This window comes from Pelophylax lessonae (assembly GCF_965119305.1).
Source record: "Pelophylax lessonae genome assembly, chromosome: 1".
Taxonomy (NCBI): domain Eukaryota; kingdom Metazoa; phylum Chordata; class Amphibia; order Anura; family Ranidae; genus Pelophylax; species Pelophylax lessonae.
In genome coordinates this window covers 368,009,510-368,029,141 of record NC_138768.1, presented here as the reverse complement: position 1 = coordinate 368,029,141, position 19,632 = coordinate 368,009,510, and the positions used below count along the sequence as shown (strand labels likewise).

Sequence of the window (19,632 nt, the reverse complement as noted above, 5' to 3'; positions counted from 1 at the left end):
GATGGAAGAAGTCTTCCCCGCTGGCTATTGTATTTTGACAGCCGGCACCAAGCTGGGTGGTGCTGACAGGGACAGCTGTGGAACTAATGTTAACCGATTCAGCAGGGATCAGCTGAAACTCGATCAGTGTACGGTTAGCTTTAGAAGAAGCATGTACATACGAGGAATCCAATACATAAGACTGGCAAAGAAAAAAATACCACACATGACAGTACATAAGTATAAATGAGATACTGAGCAGGCAAGCTGCTGAATAGAAGAAAAGATCCCCAATGTAAAAATCATGCAGCTAATGGTTTGATTGCGCTTTGTTGGCATGCAATCTAAAATGATTCTCTCTTCAAAGTTAATAAATGGACAATGGGAGATTTTCCAATTGATATGTGTTGCCTTCCTCCTTCAAGGACATAACTGTTATACAGCCATAACATTATGTACACCGACAGGTAAAAGCGAACACTGATTATCTCATTACAATGACATCTGAACATCTGAAAGTGGGTGGATATATTAGCCAGCAAAGGGAACAGGTTATCCATGAAGTTGATGCGTTAAAAGCAGAAAAATAAATGAAGTCAAAAGCATTTGAGCAACTAACCACTTGCCGACCGGGCCATAGCTGAATAACGGCTACAGCGCAGTCGGCTTATTCTGGGAGGGTGTACCATGATGTCCGAGGGACCCGGCGCATCACAGATTGTGGTACATGGGCCAATGACAGCAGTCCACCACGTGATCGCTCCGTCCCATGACAGAGTGATTACTTGTCAACAAACCGGCACATGTTCAGTTCTCTCCTCGCACGCTGTATACAGCGAACGGTAGAGCGTGCCAAGGAGAGAGACTGCAGCTGCACTCATCCTCCTCCATATCTCAATTATGCCCATCCATGCCACATCAGTGCTTCACAAAATTGTAATGGGAAGTCAGGAAGTGATTGTGCTCCCTGCATATTGGGCCTCTGCATGTGGCTAGGCTGTGTAAAAAAAAGTCTCACACATGTGGTATTGCCATACTCGAGCAGCAGAATGTATTTTGGGGTGTAGTTGCAAGAAAGCCTATACAGTGTGAGAAATAACTTGGTAATATGACCCTTTTTTTTTTCCTCCACAACATTTTGCAAAGAATTGTTGGAAAAAAAAAAAAAAAGAATACAACTTTAAAAAACTCACCATGCCTCTTACTAAACACCTTGGAATGTCTGCTTTCCAAAAAAAGGGGTGATGGGGGTATTTCTACTTTACTGGCCTGTTAGGGTCTCAAGAAATGATCAGTCATCGGTACATCAGGTGTGATCAATTTTCAATGACTGGCACCATAGCTTTGAAGACTAACCTTCAAAGACCAAATATATACTTATTTGGGTTATTTTTACTAAAGGATATGTAGCAGTATAAATTCCAGCCAAAATTTATGAAGAAAAATTACTAAATTTGCAAAATTTTAAAATCGAAATGAAAAATGCATTTCTTTTTTAAACAAAAACTTTGGTCTTTTCATTTATAGCTCAAAAAATAAAACCCAAATGATTAACCACCACCAAAAGAAAGCAGTTTGTGTGGAAAAAAAAAAAGGGACGGAAATTTCATATGGGTACATTGTTGCATGACTGAGTAATTTTCATTCAAAATGTAAGCGCACTGAAAGCTGGTCTGGTTAGTAAGGGGGTTTAAGTGCCCAGTGGGTAAATGGTTAAAAAGGGCCAAACTGTAAAAGATAGACTGGGTCAGAACATCTGCAATACAGCAGCTCTTGTGGGATGTTCCTGGTTCGCAATGGTCACCTACCAAAAGGTGGTCAAATGTAGAAAAAAAACTGATGACAGGGTCATGAGGGGCCAAAGAGCATCGATGCACATGGAGAGCAAAGGCAAATTGCATAAAAGGAATTATTGTTCCAATAGAAAGGCGTCAGACCCAAATGCAACAAAGTGCGATGGACTGTGTTCCGAGTAGACGCAGGCTGGTTAAGGTGCCTATGCTGACCTGGGTTCCACAGCCAAAAGCACTTACAAATGGGCACAAGAGCATCATAACTGGAACACAGAGCAATGGAAGAAAACAATTCTGATGAACTCAAAAATAGTTTGAGGAACACAGCAGAGTTTGAGGAGTTTACCTGGCCTCACAATTCTCCAGCTCAACCAGCATTTGAGTAATTGAGCATCTGTGGGATGTGCTGGGAAAACAAGACAAAGATCCATGGAGGACCCATCTTATAACTTACAGGACTTAAAAGGATCTGCTACTGGCAGCTTGGTGCCAGATAACACAGCATATCTTCAGAAATCCAGTGAAGGCCATCCTTTCCACGGCTGGAATTTATGGCTTGTGTGTTCTACAATGTAGAAAATCTACCGGGGGCAGCAACACCATCATTTGTAATTAGGGATGCACCGAAATGAAATTCTTGGCCGAAGCCGAATAATAATGAAATGTTTGGCCGAAGGCCGAATACCGAACGCGGTGTTTCGCATTTTTTCCATTCAATTCAATTTTTTGTCCTCTCATGTCTCTCTCTTGTCCTCTCATGTCTCTCTCTCTTGTCCTCTCATGTCTCTCTCTCTTGTCCTCTCATGTCTCTCTCCCTAAATGAGGCTGTAGGGAATGGGATTCAGTGCACACTGCAGCCTTGTACCATAGGGTTAATGTTAGTGACAATGTAGGGATTGGGAAGGATGCTGGGAATGGAAATCAGGAAGCATGCAGGCAGCCTTGTAAATTTTAATTGCAGATACAGGGCACTGGGCAGGTCAGGGTTAATGTGGTAACATCACTCAGTGACAGTCAGTCAGTGTCAGTGTGGACTCGATCAGATTATACAGTGACACAGTCTCTCATAGTGGTGGTAGTAGGAGGCTGAAGGTGGACTAGTAGTAGCCTGGAAAGGAGCACAGCCGCATACATACATTACTCGTGCACTGCAGCCCGCCCCACACATTCAGTGAGTCTTACTCTCCTCCCTAGTTTTTTCAATGGCACATTCAGGAAGCCAATTACGCCGTGAGTAGCGGCACAGCGGAACCAATCAGGTGTGCAGGCACGCGTGATTGGTTCGCTGTGCAGCTAATCACAGCGTGATTGGCTTCCTGATTGTGCCAATGAAAAAACTAGGGAGGAGAGTAAGACTCACTGAATGTGTGGGGCGGGCTGCAGTGCACGAGTGAGTAATGTATGTATGCTCACCGCTGAAGTGTCCCAGCTTCCCCTGCCTAACAAGGAAGTCTTTGAGTCCTCCTCCGAGTCCCTTCCCCCTGTAAATATCGTGACCTCGGCGATATGAATATCGCCTACGGCCACAGAACGATAGTCGATATATCGACTATCGTTCAGCCCCATTGTTCGGCACAAAATTATTCGGCCTTTTGACTTATTCGGCCGAACACCGAAAGTGCTATTTTTTCTATTTTCGGCCAAATAATGTTCGGCCGCCGAATATTCGGTGCATCCCTATTTGTAATATATATATGGATGCATGTATTTGGTAGCATGCACAATAAAAGGTGAATATACAATCCTCAAAATATAAAGCACATGCAGCGCTAATAAGTAATACATTTTAGTGCTTTAACCAGGTAAATGTCCAAACAAAGACGATAAACCATCAGGTACAGCTTGTACATTTACCTGCTGAAGCACTAACACGTATTACTTCTTAGCACCGCACATGCTTTATTTCATCTAGCATCATTTGGCTTGAAAGGGAATCCTGGTTGGGAAACCTCACCACTGGAGTTCCCAGAGCCAGAGGTATGAGACAAGCATGTGAACCAGCATGCCCACAACCCAAACAAAAAGCCATTTGCTTTTCAATGTAGAAACTTGTATGAGAGGAGGGAGGTGGCACTATAGCATTGTTGAACAAGATGCAAGGTTTCTTTGTGTATGTTCCACAAGATGACCTGCACGATCATACAGGTTACATAGTTAGCCAGGTTGAAAAAAGTCCCATCTGGCTCAACCAATAAAACACAAAGAAAAACTCAACCATACAATCCCATATACACAATCCTATACCTGCAGATGATCCAGAGAACAGCGAAAAAACCCCAGCAAAGCATGATCCAAATAGCTACAGCAGGGGAAAAAAAAAAAAAAGCTGAAGTAGGCTTACTGGTAACTCCTTTTCTGAGAGTCTTCCAGGACAGCCCATGAGACCTAGGGCTCCTCCTACCAGGACAGGAAACGCGTTAACCCACCAGATAAAAGGCGGTCCTCCAGTATTTCTCAAGAACCATAGGACATTCCTGTAAAACATATGCATAATACATCATACAAGACATCACTGGGTGGGAATCCGCCTGTCCTGGAAGACTCTCGGAAAAGGAGTTACTGGTAAGCCTAACTCAGCTTTTCTCAAGTTGTCTTTCAGGACACCCCATGAGACGATGAGCCAGAACTTACCAGTCTAGGGAGGGACTACTGCCTGGAGAACCTTTCGACCAAATCCTGCTCCTGGGAAGAGAGGGGGTCCAGGCGATAATGTCTAACAAAGGTTGAAAAATAAGACCAGGTAGCTGCCTTACATATTTGTTCAGGCGAGGCACCAGCCCTGTCAGCCCAGGATGTGGACAAAGCTCTTGTTGAATGTGCATTGACAAAAGGTGGAGCAACATTCTTAACCCTGTAGGCTTCAGAGATTATCTGCTTTATCCACCCGGCTATGGTGGCTTTACAGGCTTCATTGCCCTTGTGTGCAATGTTGGAGCGGATCTGCAGATGGCATCCTGATGCCTGCCTGACAAATCTCTAAGGCTCTCTGTACTGCCTGTAGCTCGCTTTGATTTGATGACGCTCCAGCTTCCAGTGGGGACCATTCTCCCTGTGCCATTTTGTCTTGAAGATGGGCTCCCCATCTGAAAGAGCTTGCATCCGTTGTTATTCTTTGCGATATCGGAATGACCCATTTCAGCCTTCTTGTGAGGTGAAATGGCAACCACCACAGGGTTCTCTTTACTTGGAGGGAACTTTTACCCTAAATTCCAAGGAACTTGTAGACCCATCCCAGATTCCTAGAAGGAATAGCTGAAGAGGACACTGTCAAAACCGCGTCCAAGGCACAGCCGGAACACAGCAGGTCATAAGGCCTACGGCTCTTGAAACATCTCTGAGCAAGATCCACTGGTTGGTGTACAAGGATGCCATCTGAGCGATTTTTGAAACCTTGACCCTCGGAAGAAAAATATTAGATCTAGTGAGAAAATCTCGTATCTGAGGTATGTCACTCTGAGAAGGTTTTAGAGAAGATTTCTCTTTGTTGACCAACCAGCCTAGCGCCCTGAGGAACTCCTGAACTATCCGAAGATCCTTCTCTAGCTTTTGATACAAATCTGCCACTACTAGGTTGTCCAGGTATGGGATGCAATGAGATTAAAAAATTCAGCGCTAAGATCAGATGGATGGGTAAGCAGCTATGCACCAGGATAGGTCAAACCTAACACCTATAGTATGCAATAAAAGAAAATAAAGTGCAGATATAAATAGTGCATAAAATCATTAAAACATCAACATTAAAATGTATAAAATGCACATAAAAGAGCAAAGTTCATAAAGTCCTTAAAAGCTGTATTCCCATGTGAGAAGGGGAGATTGATAGACCACCACTCCAAACGTGATTCCACCACCACAGATATTACAGCCTCTCACCTCCAGTACTCGACCGCTAGGGGTCACAATACTCAACAGCAATATTGGAGACAGCCAGAAGATCAAGACATCTGCCAAAGAATGTTACCAGGGGTATCCCAGGTATGGGATGATCAGAACTGAAAGGGCAGTGCTTGGAATTGGAAATGTCAGATCTCCAGTCCTAACCTTACTGCTAGTCATAGAAACTTTTGGTATGCTGGGTGAATAGGGATTTGGTATGCTGGGTGAATAGGGATGTGGAAGTAAGCATCCTTTAAATCCAGTGTTGCCATGAAGCACCCCAGGTAAAGCAAATTTCTTATGGAATACATAGATTCCATGCCAAAGCGCTTGTATATAATCAAGTGATTTAGAGCACGTTAGTATTAGGCGATAACTCAGAGGGTTTCTTTATCGCAAACATGAGGGAGTAAAACCCCCTGCCCTGCCTCTGGAACCAAAACATTCTGATCCACCAAGTCTCCTAACTGGAGACCCAGGGCAGTAGCCTTCACTCAATCCCTGGGCAGACTGGTGATCAACAATCTCACCAGAGGCCAGGCATCGAACTCCAGTCTGTGCCCCTTGGCCACTAGATCTAGAATAAAAAGGGCTGGAGGTGATCTCTTTCCACTGTAGGAGGAAGGCCCTTAACCACTTTAGCCCCGGAAGGATTTGCCCCTTCCTGACCAGGCCCTATTTTGCGATTCCGTACTGCATTACTTTAACAATTGTGCGGTCGTGCGATGCTGTAACAAAACTAAATTTGCGTCCTTTTTTCCCCACAGTAGAGCTTTCTTTCGGTGGTATTTGATCACCTGTGCATTTTTTTTTTGCGCTAACAAAAAAAAAAAAATCACAATAAGCGTAATTTGATTGGTTTGCATCTACTAACTACGGGAAAGATTTGTCATTTTTTTTGTTTTCTTTTACTAGTAATGGTGGCGATCTGCAATTATACCTTTGGGGGGGGGGGGGGTTCTGTGACAGGCACAGAGATCGCAGTTTCAGCATAGTGTTTACATAAGCAGGCGGGTCTTCTCTCCGTTTACCGGACAATTGTGGAAGGTAGGCGGCAATAGCCGCTCCTCCCACGGCCCGACTCCCGCTGGGTCTAAACACAGCGGGAGCATGCCCCTTCCCCTCCAGTCACGTAGTACTATGTGACTGGACCCAGGGGAGCCGCACTGCCGCAGTATTACTGGGGGCAGTCGGCAAGTGGTTAAGCTCCACTCTGCGGAATGAGTCATTGCAGCTTGGCGGGTTGTTGAGGGTTAAACAAGACAATCCTCCCCCCTGTGGCCAGTCCAATGCTTCTTGGGCCCAGATTCCTTTTCTTGCAGATCCTGCCATCTACCCCCCTTCCCTCGAAAAAACTTCAGAGTTGGGACCTTCCTCTTGTCTGGAAACAAGCTCTTTAATCGGCAGTACATTCCAGAGCTTCCAACTCGGGACCAAAGATGGTCGCCTGTCAGGGGAAGACTACATACGTGTAATTTGGAAAAAGGGTCTCCTGACCATGTTTTAAGCCAGAGACTTCTGGCTGAATTAACTAACGCCAAGGTCCTAGCTGTCATCCTAAAAGCCTCAGAAGAGGAATCAGCTCAGCCAAAAAAACCTACTGTCTGGAAAAGTGCAAAAGATTTAATCTGATCCCTTGGTGTGCCGGCAGACAAGCGAGTCTATATTTGTGAAAGCCATAACGCCAGGTGTCTGGCTATACAAGTAGACGCTAAGGGCAGGTTGAGACTAATAGTAGATGCCTCCTAGGCCGTGCGCAACAAGATATCCCCTCTCTTATGCATGGGGTCTTTAAATGTACCCATATCATCAAAAGCTAGATCCATCTTTTTGGAAATCAGAGAGAGGGGCATTCCACTTGGGATACTTGTTCCGCGGCTGTGCCATATCATTGAAAGGAAACCTTTTTAGGTTGCTGGAGATAAATGGTTTCCTTTCAGGATCTTCCCATTCTAGTCAAATTGTATCTAGAAGGGAACTGTGCACAGGAAATACCCTGGCTTTTTTATGCATTCCTTCATACATAAGATCATGTTTTGATAACTAAACCTTCTCTTCAATTTCAAGCGTAACAGCTTTTAATAAATCATCCACATCCTATAATGACAATTTGTATCTAGAGCCCCTGACGGATTCCCTATCCTTAGGCTCTTCCCCTGATCCTTCCTGTGAGGAATGGGGAGACGCAGACTCCCCTCCTGGATCAACACCTGCACCCTGCATAGGAACTCCAGCCATAGGCCTAGCCAATAGTGATCGACCGATATCAGTTTTTCGTTGCCGATACTGGCATTTTGGCTATTGCATGTCGGTATCGGCCGATATTTTCGTACATTTAAGTTAAAAAAAATTTTTATCACTTGACAGGTACTCTTGTGGAGGGGTCTAAGAGACCCCAAACCCCTCCTCTGCACTCTCCCCTGTTCACGCTTTCAGAGACCGCAAGTAGCGTCTCAGGCACCCGCTGATGACGTCTCCGCGACTGGAAGTGACCCCGTCACTTCCTGAGGCCAGCTGGAACGCAGGAACTCCACCCCTTCCGCCCTACACATGGAGCTGAATCCACCAGGAAGGCGGACTGCGCTCAGTCCAGCTACAGCCGCTGCCAAGACCCCCCCGGATGGAAGAGGCTCCCTCCTGCTTCCCGAACACCATCAGTGGTCCTGGCCCTCCCCAGGCACTGAGAACAAGAGAGTCAGCAGCCACCACTAACCTGTAAGTAGGGATATCGCTCTGGGCCAGAGAGAAAGTAAAAAAATAACTAAGTCTTCCAAAGTACAGACCATGAGACCAGGGACACAGTTCCAGGAAACGGGTTACCTCTGTTCGGAAGAAACACTAATACTGAAGGGTAAGGACCGGCTCTTATCTGGGGGGGGGTTCCTGTCCTGGTAGGAGGAGCCCCAGGTCTCATGTGCTGTCCTGGAAGACAGCTCAAAAATCCCATCCTGATCACGAGAGGCAATCGGATATTCCCTGGATCAACTTTACCTACAATATTAGTACCCATTTATATTATGTACACCTAGGAATGAATCCAGGCCTTTTTAAAGCAATCTAATGAGCTAGTCAGAACCACCTCTGGAGGGAGTCTATTCCACATTTTCACAGCTCTTACAGTGAAGAAACCTTTCCATATTTGGAGATGAAATCTGTTTTCCTCTAGACATAAAGTGTCCCCTTGTCCTCAAGTTATTCACTTTAAGAGCCGGTCCACACTAGCGCGACTTGTCAGCCTGACAAGTCGCGCTCCCTCGCGGTCCATTGACCGCTACAGGACCCGTTCTAATAGGAGCGACACACGAAAAAGGGTCCTGTACTACTTCGGGGCGACCTCAGAGCGGCTTGCATAGACTTCCATTATGTGAAGTCCCGCAAGTCGCTCCGAAGTCGTGGTGCATGGTAATGCACAAGTTGCCCTCGAAGTAGTGAGGAGTCGTGTCGCCTTAGTGTGAATCGACTTAGATTAACAAGCACCAAGGTCACTATATGGACCCCTTATGTATTAATACAGGTTGATCATATCTCCCCTTAATCTCCTACCACTTAATATACACAAGTCACTGCTTACTCAACATCTTCTACATAAACTCTTATGGATGATCTCTCATTCAAAGATAAATGTTTAGAGTTGTGTAGGAAATCAGCATTATCCATTTGTACAGTTATAGTAAAAAGGGGGTGCTGTTGCCAACAGAAAGCCCATTGTTAACATGCAGCGAGAAAAGATATTTTAATAGGGGCTTTGCCCACGCGGCAAACTAAACCTGGCAATTGATGGATTGAAACCTTGGCAAGTTCACCCGTGACCAGGCAAATTTTGATCCATCTATGAGCAGGCTGGTTATACAGCAATTGCTCTCAAAATTGACTGCTGTATTACCAAGTTGTTTTTTTTGCTCAGTCAGTGCTGCTGACTATAGCTGACAACACTGATCACTGTTTTCTTCCATCACGGAAGTCTCCCTGCCAGCAGAAAACGCTTTGGTAGCAATTTCCCCATCCACATGAAATTAGTGGATAGGGAGAATCAGCAAAAGAAGTACACTGCATGGCCTGCCTAACAGTCTAAAGCTAAAGCACACACTTATTGAGCTCCCCTGTTGTTCTGTCAGAGCTGCTATGAAATACCCAGTGCTTCAGGTGATAGGGCCGCATGTGACCTCCCATGATGCAGTACTCAGGCAGAAAACAGGAAGGCAGTGACATTTTTAGCTTTGACGCTATTCAAATATGGAGCTTACAAAGGAAGGACCACAGAGCAGAGGAAATGCAGGGAAGTACGTGGAAGACAAATGGACCTCACTCTTAAATAATAGGTAAGGTCAAGTTGTTCTTTCATAATATCACACTCTCTGGTGTGCAGCCTGCCCTTCTCAGACAAAAAAAAAAAAAAAAGGCACACTGCCAGCTTCCTCATAGCCTGCTAAGGTAGAACCCGTATCCCAGAAGGGGGTTTTAATCACATGCAGAAATGATTATATTGCAGTATTGCTCTGGAGTCCAAAGAAGTGACCATATACACAGAGTGGCCAAGAAGTCTCACAAAGGGTTAAATTGCTGGAATGCACACCACTTTGCAGCTCTGATTCAGCAGGCCACTGACAATTGTGAAAAAATAAGGGGAGACAGAACACAGGCTCCTGGTGCAATACCGTTTTATTGGATAAAAGCAAATAAAATCAATGCACTTACAAAGTGAGCAAGCGTCAAAGGTTGTCAATATGGCTCATTGGGCGACAGGTCCCTGGGCAGTGTCAGATACCATCCAGGAACAGAATTGCAGTGCGCAGCCACCGACAGGCTGCACAAAAACACTTGGCCTCTGAGCTGATCAGCCACAGAAGGGCCAGAGCCACCTCAGTCACGTGACTTGAGGGAGAAGCAGCTGACCAGGATGCACATTGCCAGGACAATGCATTTCAGAGGCCATGGCCTCCATGTCCTCCCCCAAGACAGGAAGCTATTAAAGCGGAGTTCCGGCCTCAAATACCTTTAACTAAAAATACCCCTATAATACTAATCCATCGCCCTTTACAGAACCGCTATTCTCATACTTACAAAAGGTGTACAGTATTGAATTTTAGTCAAAATCTTACTTTTAAAAACGCTGTCTGGGCACGGCCATCTTGGATGTGGGCATCTGAAGCCGCAGTGTAATCTGCTGTGTCCTTCCTGATTGCAGGGAGTGTTCTGGGAGTTCTTCCTGATTCCTGCCTCCCGGGAGTGATGACAAAGCTCCCAGGATGCAATGCAAAGGCGGAAGTGAGGTCGGTGGCCTTGGCCACAGAGGGGCTAAGGAGGAAGTACAATCAAAAATGCCCTGAAATAAGGTAAGGGACCCCTGAAAAAATTTAAAATGCCCAATTGTTGATCAGCATAGCGAGCACTCCAGGAATCACTTAAATTGCAAAATAGGTTGGAACTCCACAGTCAAACCGTAACCCAAAACAGGTTTTTCTGGTGCTTAGGGAATACTAGGATATTCTTTTTTTATTAAAAAGTTCAAAATGTATAAAGTTCATTTAGCTTAAATAACTATTGCCAAGTAAACACGCTGCCACACTGCGATCATCTAATTACAAACAGGAGTGTAAGAGTATAAGGGTTATATATCGAATACAGTTATGTATTGAAGGCTGCCTCCTGTATCATGCCCTCATTCGCTAATGGTGAAAGCAAAAGAGCCAGGTTTTAGGGTTAATCCCTGACAATCCTATTTAAGTCCTACTGGAGGGAGGATCTGAAGGAGGCCACACCCTCAGAAACATGTTCTGATAACCCTGTGCATCCTGGTTGGCTGGTTCTCCTTCAAGTCACGTGACGAAGGAGGTGGCGCTGGCCCTTCTGTGGCTGATCAGCTCAGAGGCTGAGCGGTCTTGTGCAGCAGTTGCACACTGATTGTTCCTGCATGTACTGATGACCTTTGACGCTTGCCCACATTGTTACTTTGCAAGGGCTTTGATATTTGCGATCATCAAAAAAAAAAAAAAAGTATTGCTGCTGCACCAGGAGCCCTTGTACTCTGCCTCCCCTTAATCACAAGACATTGTACATGAGCAAGAACCAAGATCCTGATGGCCCAAGCACAGATGGGGATGCAGGACCTGGCATGTGTCAAGACCATGCTGAATGTGAAAATTTTAAAATATCCTGGAAAACCAGGTAGAGGAAGAAAAAAAAATTCAGAAGGTGAAGTTACCCCTGCAATAAATTCTCAGTACTAGTTGCATTCCAAAAAAAAAAAAAAAAATCTCCAGAGCTTGTGGACGAGAGGAGAGAAAGCAAAGCGATGCCATCAGTGTGCTTCTGCTGCCCCTTCATTGAGTAGGTCAGCAGTAAAGAGCAGCTCAGAAGTGTTCAGCCCAAGTCCGAACCCACCTGCGCTATTCTGTCAGCCAACAAAAGGTGGCTGAGGGATACTCCACTGCCGCTTATGACTGGCTGCTTTGACAGCTTCCTGGCAGGAAAAGGGGGTGGGTTCACCCCTGGTCAGCAAGCCGATAAGATGGTTGGTGACCAATTCGTACTGCTTAAGGTCAATAGCCTGTATGCCATCTGGCAGGAGTGCAAAACTTATTTTAAACTAAAACTGGCTGAGCAAATGTACAAATCTTTTGCCAGTGTATATATATTCACATCAGAAACTTTATTGGGTACACCTGTTCAGTTTCTTGGTAATACAAATTGCTAAACAGCCAATCACATGGCAGCAACTCAATGCAATTAGGCATCTAGATGTAGAGAAGAGAAGAGGACTTGCTGAAGTTCAAACCGAGGTGGTCTGAGCATTTCAAAAACTGATCTCCTTGATTTTCACACACAGCCATCTGTAAGGCTTCCAGTGAATGGTCTGAAAAATAATAGCCAGTGAGCAGCAGTTATGTGGTCTTGTTGATGTCAGAGGAGAATGGGCAGACTGGTTTGAGATGAGAATGGCAACAGTAACTAAAAAAAAAAAACTCAATATAACCATGGTATGCAGAATACCATCACTGAACGCACAACACCTCAAACTGAAGCAGATAGGCTACAGCAGAAGACCATTCCGAAGTGCTACTCCTGTCTGCTAAGAACAGGAAACTGAGGCAACAATTCGCACAGGCTCATAAAAATTTGGACAATAGAAGATTGGAAAAACTTTGCCTGGTCTGATGAGTCTCGATTTCAGTTGTGACATTCAGATGTTAGAGTCAGAATTTGGTATAAACATGAAAACATCCTGCCTTGTATCAATGGTACAGGCTGGTGGCGTAATTGTGATGACTACTTCCAGCAGGATAATGCACCATGTCACAAAGCTCAAATCAACTCAAATGGTTTCTTGGAACATGACAATGAGTTCACTGTACTCCAATAGCTTCCACTGTCACCAGACCTCAATCCAATAGAGCACCTTTGGGATGTGGTGAAACGGAGATTTGCATCAAGGATGTATAGCTGACAAATCTGCAGCAACTGCGTGATGCCTTTGTGTCAAACTGGAACAAAAAAAAAAAAAAAAAAAAAAAAAAAAAAAAAGGAGGAATGCTGTTGAATCTATGCCACGAAGAATTAAGGCAGTTATGAAGGCAAAAAAGTAGGTCCAACCCGGTACCAGCAAGGTGTAGCTAAAATAAAGTGTCCGATGAGGGTGTATACATCTAAAAGTGGTTAAAATGGTTTTTAATCTTATTGGAAAAACATGCTGGACAAACGATTGAGAAAAGATATCAATACAAAATTCAGGCTGACCGTATCAGAAATTAAGCTTTTTTGTAAAATGAAACCTACAGGACATACACCAATAATGTAGAAGTAGCACAAAACCATTGACACCAACTTAAAAAATAAAATAAAATCATTCCAATTATGATCACGTGCGTTTTTTTTTTTTTTTAAAATCACACGAGCCTGAACAATCATCTCCTCTTCCCAGAAACTAACTTTCCACTGGCATAAAAAAAAAAAAAAAAAGTTTAACACATGTAAATGAAAGTTCAGCTATATGTGCAATATCAACTGTAAAGCGAACACTGCATTGACCAATTTTGTTATAAAGATGATCATGAAGTACTAAGCTGTACAACACAGCTGCCATACCTGGCTGCAGCCAACGAAGATAACATAATGCTAACTTTCAGGCTGCTGTGTACACAGTCAGCACCTGCCAGGACAGCTAAACAAAATGAAGCAAACTGACCTGATTTACAAACACTTGTGAAAAGATAAAACAGGTAACAAAACAGCGGTTACCTATAAATTACCTAAAAGGTTTATCCTTAAGGTCAATGGTACAATGCAGCAAGAATCAAAAGGTTAAAACTTGTAATTTGTTCCCATTAGAATTTTAAGTAGATTCAGAATATACAGCAGTATGGACGTACCCATGTACCACAAGCACATGGCCAGGGACTCACGCCATGAGGGGGGGGGGACAAACACCTTTAACTCCTCAGTGTTGAAATTAGGATAAGCACCCCAACACCCCCCTCATGCCATTCTACTTAATACCAAAAAACTAGCTCAGACTGCCTCTTGAAGTTGGTAAAATGGTTTGTTTTTGTGCCCCTTTAAAAGGTTTATTAGGAAAGAAGACTTCACATCCAACACTACCTAAACTGCATCCAGAAAAGCATGACATTAGTAGTTTCGCATTGAGAGGCAGGGCAGAGCAAATGTCACCCAAGGTTACTGAAAACCAATACCTGATCTGCTTTATAGTGAAGTAATAAAGGCTCCTCCTTCAAAGATGGCACTCTGCATGAAACGCTGACTCAGATAAACATGTTTACAGTCTCTGTCATTTATCTCTATACAAACTATGTATTTAGAAAGCCAGGCTATTGCTGCTTACCTTGAAACAATATAAAAGACATACAGAGGAGACAATGTCTGTATAATACTTTCCTGTCATCTACAATGACTAATCTAAACAACGATGGGAAATCTTTCAATCTACAAACTTATAACTATTCGCTTTTCCATTTTAATAAAAGATGCCACAGAAGTTGTGTTTACAGGCTTCATTACCCAAGAAGGAAACCCTTTAGAACCTATGTTGTTTGCCCTCCCCCACAGTGGAAAGCAGTGTTCAATAACATGCCCTCCTTGATTTAATATTTCTCCGAAGCTTAGGTCATGTGGGTTGGTACATTGGCTTCCGTCTGTCACAAGGCTGCAATGTGACAGGCTGATCTGCAGGCTCAGACACAAAACCTAGTCAACAGGGGCCTCTGAAATCAGCTGCTATTTATATCACGTTTGCTATCAACTCCTACACGGCAAGGAGAAGCAACTCCTTACTGTACTATACATTGCCAACAGAGGTCATCTGCATTTTCAGTAGTGAAATAGGAAAAGCAGATTAAACATGAAAAGGAAATAAAATGCCCTTACCCTGAAAGCGTGCTTGGAGAATCCATTTCTGGTAGAAAACCCAAAACATGCCACTAATCCAGTACTTTACAGCTCCACCATTCATTACACACTATTCTATTCAGCTCTTGGTACTGGTTCTCTTTATTCTAAAGGTTCACGAAAACCAAGAATGTTTTTTGCGTGCAGGTACCAATTTATTGTGTAAATGATACTTGAACAATGACACAGAAAAAGCACCTTTGTTTTGCTGCTGACTGACGTCACCTATTTCTGGGACAACCTCTGACTTCCCAAGAACCTGCAGAACAAGTTACAAGAATAAGGACATGGACGGCACCAAGCCAACCTAGTTTATAACTGGATTACTCTAGAAAGATAAAAATAAAACTTTCCAAGAGAGTTCTTTTCATAGGATTACGCCGCACTCTCCTGGATGTGAGCTGGCAAGGTTACACCAGTCCCCTAAGGCCAAGAGATTTCCAAAAAGCCACATTGCTCCCTATATAGGATGTACTATAAAAACAGCAACAGAGCCAGAGTTTAGCACAAAGAGCAAATGTGTGGAAAACCGATTAGACTGGCCCTAATCACACCGAATGTGCGCTTCTATAACTTAGTACACTAATCTATAGAAGTCTACTTTAAAGTTAAAAACCCTAACTGGGTGGCATTTTGTTAGCCAAAACACTATATGAAGAATTTGCCAGGTCTAGAGCAGCGTTGCATATTAACCAATCAGCTTCTTAGGCTGCCCTTTGCAAATTAGAAGTCTATTGGCTGCAATACACAGCTACTCTAGGTTCAGTCTGCTCTAGATACAGTAGATTCCCCTTTTATCAAACAGTTACAAGTTTTCTACTCTAAAAACAGAGTTAACACTTTCTTTCCCCATTGTTGCCTCAGCACTGATCATCTCCTCCAGCCTCTTCACAGCAACTTCACTACATGCACCCTAGCAACAGCTACATATTGCTCAGAGCAGGCTTCCTGATGGGGACAATGGCAGACAATATAAAAGAGCCTCTCGACTTAGAAAAAGGGTCCGGAGCTTCTTTGGGGCGACCTGCATTGACTTCAATGATATGAAGTCCGTGCCGGCCGCTCCGAGGTCGCGGTACGAGCTGCGCACCGCGACCTGTGAGGTTGCCCCGGCAAGTAGCATCGCCCCAGTGTGAAGGGGGTCTGAAGGTTTTCTAGAGCAATTGTCAGTTCCTTATGAGTGTCAGAAATGTATATCAATCATTCCAGCTATCGGGGAAAAGGGGGAGACAATTACCAACCAGTCAAGTAAAGGCATTCTACCCACTGGCCACCTTGTTAACCAACCATGAGCTGTAGATCTAGTACTAACTGGCAGGGGTTCGCTGAGGCCACAGTTTTACATGAAGGGTTCCTATAACAATTATCAATTTCTGACCCTCATAAGTAACCTCTGACACCAAAAATCATTTCAGCTATCGGATGGATGGATGGGAGAGGCAACAACACAACAACCAGCTAAATCGAAGGAGCATTCTTCCCACTTACAAACCATGAGCTATTGATCTAGTACTTGTTAACAAGGGTTCCCTGAGGCCAGAGAGTTACATTAAAGTGTTTGTTACCCCAGCATGTCATAGTCCTGATTATGTATGAAAAAGTATCCTGTTCTCTGTATTGCTTCCTTTGTGTAAAAATCCCTGGTGTTCCACTCAGTCCCTCTGCTTTCCTATTAAAAACTGACCACACCAAGAAGGAAGACACACCGTGGTCAGGTCTCTAGCTGTGCTAGGAAATCAGTGTGCTCTCCTCCAATGATCAGACTTACCCTGCTGCACAGCCATTCACTGGGAAGCTCGTGGCGCTTTTGCTTCTCCCCCCCCCCCCCCTCTTATGCAGGTGAGAACTAATGGAATGTGATAAAAGGGGTGAAAAAATGTGCTTTTTTTTATTTTTAAATCTATACACAAAATGTTTTGCCTGTCATTTCAGTTTTAAACTGAATGTGTTTTACAAGGGATCGTTTACAATCCCTTTCAGGGTCCATTCACACTAGCGCGACTTGGTCGCCTGACAAGTCGCGGTGGGTCGCCTGCCATTGATTAGCACAGGACCCGTTCTAATAGGAGCGATTCAAGTCGCTCCGACTTAAAAAGGGTCCTGTACTACTTTGGGGCGACATGGAGGCGACTTGCATTGACTTCAATTATATGAAGTCTGTGCATGTTGCGCCAAGTTCATGGTGCACGCTGTGCACCGCGACTTCACAGGTCGCCCCAGCAAGTCGTATCGCCCCTGTCTGAATGGGCTGCAAGGATATCTTAACATTGGAGGCAGGTTTGAAATCGTGTGAGTTCAGCTTTCAAATACACATTCGCTGCCTAGATGTCTATTGAAATCAACCCATGAGTCGCTAAAGAAATACTTTTGGAAACCACCACAGCACTGTTGCCAGCAATAGGCGGAGATGATTTGACATATCAAATCACCCCAATGTGAACTGGGGCTAAGGGTTACTAAAGCAATCAATTTCAGACACTCCCGAGTAAGCACTGACCCCAATAATCAATCCAGCCATCTGTAAGGGAGGCAGAGACAATGACCACCAGTCTAAGGAGAATTATCATATTTAAAAACCATGAGTTGTTGATATGGTACTTATTAGCAGGGGCTTCCCCAAGACCAAAGAGCTACATCAAGTGTTCCTTGGTGAGCAAGGCTAATCTATGCAACAGGTTGACTACACAGCAACTAGGGGGAAAAAAGAAAAACGTTGTCACCCATAAGAATTTGGGCCTTCATGGCAGAATCATCCAGTATTGTAAAGGTGGCCATACATTATACAATGTCCTTTGTAGTGAAAGGGACTGCCTGGTTGCATACACATTGAAAGGATTTAAGCTTGACCTCATTATGTCATTTTAGGAAATATTAAAGGAGAAAATGGTATTACGTATGGGCAGCCCTAAGAAAGCTGCCTAAAAAAGGGACAAAATATATATAATTTTTTTTTTTTTTTTTTAAACGCCAGATTCCTTGTGGTTGGGTTTCCACCATGAAAAATAAGTTCCCAATGAGAAGAGAGAATGTAGGCAGGGGAGGTGAATGGGCAGCCATGAAGGAGATTACAGGGCCTAGGACACGTCCTGAAGGAGCAGGATCTGGACACAAAGAAGAGGAGGAGCCTGGAGCTGGAGACAAAGGAGGCAGAGCCACCATGGAGACAGGAAACCCGGGCCACACAAATAACACGGGGGGCAGTAAAGCGAGAAGCCGTACTTCTTCCCCCACCCCCCAGCAGCCATGAGGGCCTGAGGAAAAAGTCCTGAGTCATTGGAAGACAGGAAGCCAGCCCCGTGCTCCCCCATGACACATCAGCGAGTTCTTTGTTCTGTCCCTGGCCTCCCTTCCCTTATTTACCAACCACACAGCCGCCATTCTCCCACCCCCCTCCTCTCCTTCATTCTCCTCAGCCGCTCTCCGTCCCAGCTGTGTCACCATATAAGGCGCTCCCAGGGCAGCCCTGTAACCCTTCCGCTGCCAGCTCACTCCCTCACACAACAAAGTCCGGCCCTTACGTTTTTAGTGTTGTAAGCCACAGGCGGCCGACGGTACGCTGTCCTCGTTCTAATCCCACCGTTGTTTGGAAGTGACGATAAATAAAAAGGGGGAGGGGGGCCGCCGCTGAAGACGTCTAATCCCCGACCTGTAGGCCTAAGCCAGTACAAAGAGCAGCAAGCTCGTCGATAAGTGCGCTCCCTTCGGCCCCCCGAGTGTATCTCCTGTGCGTGAGAAAGAGCGTTGTGTCTATACACCAGCAGGGGGCGGAGCAGAGCCGTGACGGAGGAGAAACTCCCTCCTACCACGTCCTGTCCCGCGTCACGTGGCGCGTCTGTGCCAATAAGAGGCGCGCTGAGTGTACGCTGACTGTTGTACCCCGGGGCGCAGCGGCCTCGCACAGCACGTTTTGTGTGTCACAACATGGCAGCGTCACGGCTTAGTCATGGTGGCCGGGAAGATGTCTCTGTTCCTTGATACTCTTCCTCTGTCTGGTTTCAGCGTGTACAGAACTTCCTGCTGCTCCCTCCCTGATAACTGGGCCTAGTATCGGACACAGAGTAGCTGGGACATAATGGAGTCTTAGGAACACTTCATACTAAGTCATCTCAGCCAGTTGAAAAGTTGCTTGGCAGAGCTGGATTTCATGTCTGATCTTTGCTAAGTCAGCATTTCTGCCATAAAGTAGTAGAAACCCTCAGCTTTTTTTTTTTTAGTTAAAAAATGAAACACTCCCAGTAAACTATTTGTTACAATTCCAGTATTTTATTATGTGATCGATGTGTAATTCAATTATCATTATACAGGATTTATAAAGGGCCAACAGTTTAGTGCTTTCCAAAAAAAGGGGGACAGCACAATTTACAATACAGTTCAATATACCAAAGGAATATGAGGGCCCTGCTCATGGAACTTACAATCTAAAGGGAGGGGGAGGATCTGATGGAGGGGACTCAAGTACAGATCTTAGGTGGAGGTGGGGTAGGCTTCCCTGAATAAGTGTGTTTTCAAGGATCGCCTAAAGGTAGACAGGGTAGGAGCTGACCTGACATGCTGGGGCAGGGAGTGCCAGAGGATGGGAGAGGCT

General features: G+C 44.7%; 1 protein-coding gene across 1 annotated transcript in view; it reads right to left on the bottom strand.

The window, feature by feature from the left end:
* ZFAND5 (zinc finger AN1-type containing 5) overlaps positions 1-18,793 on the bottom strand; it is a 41,490-nt gene extending 22,697 nt beyond the window's left edge. Inside the window, exon 1 of the mRNA XM_082244219.1 lies at positions 18,566-18,793. The gene's annotated coding sequence lies outside the window, so the exon portion shown is untranslated. The remainder of the gene's footprint in view (positions 1-18,565) is intronic.
* Positions 18,794-19,632: the final 839 nt, after the last annotated feature.